This window comes from Chelonoidis abingdonii, chromosome 21 (assembly GCF_003597395.2).
Source record: "Chelonoidis abingdonii isolate Lonesome George chromosome 21, CheloAbing_2.0, whole genome shotgun sequence".
NCBI classification, from domain to species: Eukaryota; Metazoa; Chordata; order Testudines; family Testudinidae; genus Chelonoidis; species Chelonoidis abingdonii.
Window position 1 is genome coordinate 3,241,164 of NC_133789.1, and position 6,293 is coordinate 3,247,456.

Here is a 6,293-nt window from a genome sequence, read left to right on the forward strand (position 1 = left end):
AGAAGCTAACCACTGGGTGGCAGCTGCTCCTGCTGCCACTGCTACCTGGTGTGTGCAAGCTCGCCCCAGGGGTCTCATCCGCTCTGTGAGATTGGTGCATGCTCACTGGGTCTGGCCCGGAGGGAAGTAGGTGAAAGCCCATCCACCCCGGTTCGAGTGTCACTCTGGGGCTTATCCAGCAGCCTGTGGTGGGGTGGAGCTGGGGCTGGAGCGCTCATGGTCAGAGGCAGAAAGGTAGCTGGGAACTTTCACTGCCACAACATAGGAGCCCAGCCATTGTAGGCACCTTCAAGGTCATGTGAATCCTGGAGGAGCTTGATTCTGGGTTTAGATTTAAAAATGTTATTCAGGCTAATGTTAAATATTATAAAATGCAGAGGCTGGGGAAAGAGTGTCTGTACATCTAGGTAAGGTGCTTAGATTATCCACAAATACAAAGTCACTTGATACATAGAGTACGTAATCAGCAAAAACCAAATTTGTGTGAAGAGATTTAACAATACAGTTTAGAAATTAGAATCCAAGTACTCTGGTACATCCCTCATGAAAAGTTGTACAGAGATTTGCTTGTGGGAAGAAAAATATATCAATGAGTGGAGATTGTCCCTCAGTAACTGAGAATTAGATTGCTTTTCCATTTAGAAAATACACTCCATCAGGAAAGTAACAAATACTTTCCTCACTGCGCTTTTCATTGGCCTCCAGCTCGTCCTTCCTGGTATTGCCGGTGATGTGTTCTATGTAGATGTCCCTTGACCAGCTGATGGCGTCCAACACCATGAATTGCCGCATCAGCTGAGCGTAGCGCTGACCCCTTCTGCATTCGCTCAGTACTAGCTTGTTACTGGGGTCCCATGCGCCTAAGGCTCTGACGATCAGTGCGTGTGTCTGGACCTGGAACCCTTGGCTCTCAAGGTGTTGGCCACAAGGGTGTATTTCTCTACCTTTCGAAATTGGGCATCGTGGAAGGCCGGGGTCCTGTTCTCGAACAGCACTGTGACTTCCACCATGACGATCTTCTTCCACTCCTCGGTGGTGGTGGTGATGTCTGGTTGCAGTTGGCTGTCAGCCGGAGCGGCTCCAGGCATCAGCACGCCAAGCGTGTGCCTGGGGTGGCAAGCCATGGGGGGGTGCCCTGCCGGTTGCCGGGAGGGCAGAGGCAGGGTGTTTTCGGTGGCATGCCTGGGGAGGGTCCACTGCTCCCACAGGCAAGCAGCCGAAGGCAGCCTGCCTGCTGTGCTTGGGGCGGCAAAATACCTAGAGCCGCCCCTAGCTGTCGGTTCCGGGGATGGCGGAGTTCACGGGCTCCCCCGGGTGGCAGGACAGCTCTGGCCAGGCGGTCTTGGATGGTGTTGTGTCGCAGCTGCCAAGCTCTCGCATGGGGCTTGCAGCTACCCAGGGTAGCGTCTCATTGGCGTAGCCGCGCTTCCTGCGTCGCTTGTCCTGATTCCCAGGGCGGACGGCTCCGTTCAGCGGGACGCAGTGCTACAGTGGCTCCAGCCCTGGCTGCCTTTCTGGCAGAGATGCTTTAACCAAACACACGGAATTGGGCTCAGGGCAGGGTGCCTGTGTTAGAAGCGGGTCCTACTGAGGGAGACCTCCTGGCCTTAACCTCTGTTAGCATTAGGCCTGGGGGTACTTATCCTAGGAGGTCTGCTTCAGATTCAAATGCAAATGTGATCTCAGGCTTAGGCAGAGGAGCAATCCCCTTATCTGCATCCCCTCCGGCTGGCCCTGGGGGAGGGCAGGTGGTCCAGACCGTACAGGAGGGGCTGTCTTTAGCTGGGCCATAGAATCAGCCCTGGGGTCTCTCTGAGCTCTCCCAACAGCTGGGAGTTGGTGAATAATGACAGGGGAGTCCCCCTCTTGCCTTTATCTTGAGCCATGGTCAGGCAGAAGTGTAGCAATAGTGGAAAGCTCTCCGCTTCCCAGGGGAAAAACCCTCCCGCCTCTGCTAGATGTGCATCCCGGCGGCCTTCCCGAGGGGACTGGGATCTACATGCCCGGGCAGCAGCCTGGCCCTGATATCATCTCCCTCTTGATCATTCCCTGGTTCTTGCTCTGGGTCGTCCCACCCTGCTGACTTTTTTGGCCTGCAATAGTTTAATCCCCTGGAGCTGCGCTGAGGCCTGAGGCGGCCGAGGCAGAGCTGCTGCTGAGGAGTCCGCTCATACCGGTGTCCAAGGGGGAGCAGAAATGGCTGGGGAGGCCTGTTTGCTGCCCAGCCTAACTGTGCAGTGCCCAGAGAGTCCAAAGCCCCTCTGCGTGGTGGGGCTGTAGATAACGTGTCACACCTTTGCAGCAGTCTCCTAACCTGTGTGTCCCCCCCCTTTGTGCCTCAGTTTCCCCATCTATAAAAATAGGGCTAATGATCCTGACTCTGCTTTTGTGATGTGCTTTAGGATTGGGGGGGTGCAGCCCAGGAGCTAGGCATTGTGATTAAACTGCTGTGTTTAATCACCCAACATTTGGTGTTTCACGTAAAGTCCCGGTCCTTGAAGATGAGAGACCATGGGAGAGCCTCACCTTTCATAAAAAAAAAAAAAAAAAGTCAAAAGTCCAGATGCTCACAGGTTCCTCATGTCTGGGCCCAAGTCCTCTAACTGTTGTGGTGTGGAGAGTAGCTTGAAAACATGATCCGAGTGCACCTAGAGTTAAAACCCAGGTCAATTAAATAGAACCTCGTGCTATATTATTTTTTTTAAGAAAACCTCATGGTTTTCACACCAATCCTGGTGCCGGAGCTGGTTCCAGACTTTTGCAGACTGTGGTTGGTGATGTTGATTGATTATTTAGGGTTTGAGCCAAGCAGCAGAATAGGACATCGTTCCAGATCAGCCTCCCAGTCCCCTGAAGGTTGTTTTCAACCCCCGACAGTTTGATCCAGCCATTAAGCGTATTGGAGGGGATGCGGGTGATTTTTTAGGTGCAGTCATTCTGCTGTCAGGAGGTGGGGTGGGGGGCAGAGGCCAGGTCACTTGCCATACCTGCACTTAATGGAGGTGCCTCTGGGACTGGTTTGGGAAGCAGACCCCTTGGGGGGCACGGACCAGCCTGTCCTGTTATTTTTTTGTTGGCTTCTGATTCAGCTCTCGAGTCGCTGGATTGGCTGGCTCTGATTGCACTGAGTGGAGATTTGGGGCACGCCTTATGTGACGCTGAATGGAATCTGAGGGACACTTTAGGATATTATGAATACCAATATTGTAAAATTGCAGTGAGTTATGCCAGATATGCCATGTAAGATATCTGCAGAAATGTTATCTGCCAGATATGACGATCTCATTTGTGTTTGTATCACCTTTGTACTGTGGATTATACCTGTATTTCAAAACTTGTGTTATGCTTCTGGATGACACCCCCAGACAGTTTGGCATCAGCACTTTCTAGCCTGCTTGATTGGCCCATCAAGGACCATCAGCTACAAGCTGACCAGTGGGGGGCGGGAGGGGGCGTGCCAATGGACAGAACTCCAAGGCTTCCAAGCCATGTGCGGGGCAGCTTGTATTTGGAACAAAGGAAATCAAACTGCATGGCAAAAGACTATAAAAGGCAGTTGCATCTTCTCCATTTTGTCTTCTGGCCTCCTTCTTGTCTTCAGTTCAGTCCTGCTTCTTCCCTCTGGAGTAACCTTCCTACAAACTGGAGCTCTGAACAAAGGATTGAATGACCCATCCAAGCTGTGGGTGGGTTCCAGAGGGAATTTCAAGTCAGCGAACTCACCAATAATGCTAAGAACCTGATCTATGGACTTTGAAGTCTTTGTGTGCATGTGACTGTTTTACCGTTTAACATCTCTCCTCTTCTTTTTTCTTTAATAAATCTTTAGTTCTAGACCCTAAAGGATTGGCTGGCAGTCTGGTATTTTGGGTAAGAGCCAAACCTAGACTGCCCTGGTAATGGGGCTGATCCTTTGGGGTCAGTAGAACACTTTGTACATGTGAGCAGAGTTTTTAAATCACTTCTGTCTGTGCTGGCCCTAGGTGCTGGTTGGGAGCCAGAGAACTGGAATGCAATAAGGGGACTGTGAGATTTCTTTTTTGCTTCTCAATGACCAGTGTGGGGGTGTGACGAACTGGGAATGTTCTTAATGTTTTCTCTGAATACTGTGTTGGTGCCTCAGTGTCCTCTGGGCAGTTCTTAAGTATCTAGGTGGTGGGATAAGGGTGTGTGATTGCTGCAGAGCAAGGGGCCAGTGCACCTAAATGCCTGGCACTCAGTCTCCTAGCAACTGATGGCCTGGGCCCCTCCTCTGCAAAGGTGCCAACTGAAGGTGTTGGAGACAAAGGGATCAGGTGACCTCCTGGCCTGGGAAAGGGGCTGAGCAGAGAGGAGGGGCTGGAGGGGGTTGTTAGTCTGGAGCTGGCTGGGGATGGGAAGTGAGGGCAGATGTGGGGGTCTGGCTCACTGCCCCCCAGAATGGACCCGACTGAGGGGTCCGGTTCGCTGTATCTACAAGCTTTGTTTTAGACCCTGTTCCTGCCATCGAATAAACCTCTGTGTTTACTGGCTGGCTGAGAGTCACGTCTGACTGCAAAGAGGGGGTGCAGGACCCTGTGGCTTCCCCAGGACCCCGCCGGGGTGGGCTCGCTGTGGGAAGCGCACAAAGTGGCAGAGGATGCTGAATGCTCCAAGGAGAGACCCAGGAGGTGAAGACATGTGAGCTTCTTGCCCTGAACAAGGGAGAGGAGGCTCCTCAAAGTCCTGACTGGCTTTGTGGGGAGCAGTTCCAGAGCATTGCCTGGGGACTCCGTGACAGGGGGATCAGGAGCACAGTGTGTGGCTGGTTGGGGAGTTTAACTTCAGCATTACCCACCAGTCTTGGGAGGATCTGCTCTCCCATTTGCAGCCTGCCCTGACCATGGCATTTCCAGTGCGGGCTGCCGTAGGCACACGAAGTCTGGCCCTGCTCGTATCCAGTCCGATCGTTCTCCTCACCCGTTGCTTTGCCCATGTCTCCCCTCTCTTTGCATCCCACCCCAGCTTCCCCTTCTCCATCACATCAAATCATCGCTGCTCGTCTTCACAGCTTCCCCCGTCCCCTCCTCTCGTTCGCCATCCAGCTGTCGACTGCCCCCTCCGATCAGCCTCTGTCACCCACTTGTTATCTTTTCAAACTAGCACCCGATCGATACCCACCTTCAAATTCCCCTGCAAAACTCTCCGAGGCGTGAAGGAGGTCTGCAAAAACTGGGTGAGGCTGCTGGGGCTAAGCTCCCTACCTGCCACGCTGACCAGTACGGTCTCCCTGGTTTCTTGCACTCCCCTGGCTATCTTCATCTCTTGTCTTGTACTTAGCTGATCAGCTCTTTAGGGCCGGAATGGTTTTGTTCGGCGTCTGGACAGCGCCTGGCCGGAGGGGGTCCAGCTCCTGGGTGCTGTGATGATATTATGGTGAGCTGAGGGTCAGCCCATATAGAGTGGAGGGAGCGCTGAGCTCGAAGGCCTGAGCTGAAGCCTGTTGGACTCGAGGCAAGTATTTCACAGGTGGAGATGGGCTTGCGGCAGCCGGGGGGCCCTAGGCTTGTGGTGCCATTCAGCCCAGAGGGCTCCTGGGAAGTGCTGCCTCCCTCTGCCCTCCCTGACCGTGATGGGAATTGAGGGCCCTGGCACCTGGTGGGTTCAGACCCCAGGCCTGGCGACAGGGAAGAGTAGGGGCTGAATGCCTGGAGCATCAGGTTTGAACCTATCAATCCCAGCTGATCTAGTGGAGCCCATTGTCCTGAGCCCGGGTAGCTGAGCACTGCACCATGTACAGGAGGTGGGAGTGGGACCGGGACCAGCACCCTCTCTGCCCTGGTGGACATGAGAGAGCCTTGTTCCCACGCTTCCCCCCAGCTCCTCGGCCCAGAGCTCTGCCTTTCTCACCCTGTCACGCTGCATGGAGCCATGGGAGCACCCGCTCCAGATCCAGGGACCCCTTCTCTGAGCAGATGCTCCAAGAGCAGGGGTGTTCAGGAGGGGGGACAAGGATTTGGGGTACTGCAGAGGATGTGAGAAAGATTCTTATCTCCTTCAAGTGCTCCTTGGTCTGGTGACAGCTTTCCCCTCCCTGCTTCTGAGATGTAGTATCTCCTCAGGCTCCTATGCCCCCCAAAGCATGGCAGTCAGGCAGCTTTCGGTGGTGCCCTGTGGGAGGTCCGCCAATCCCACGCCTTCGGTGTACCCGCTGCTGAATTACCGCCGAAGCCGCCCCCCACGGCTTGCCACCCCAGGCACGTGCTTGGTGCACTGGTGCCTGGAGCCAGACCGGTCCTTGAGCTGTTGAATTCCCTTCCATGTGGGCTGGAGCT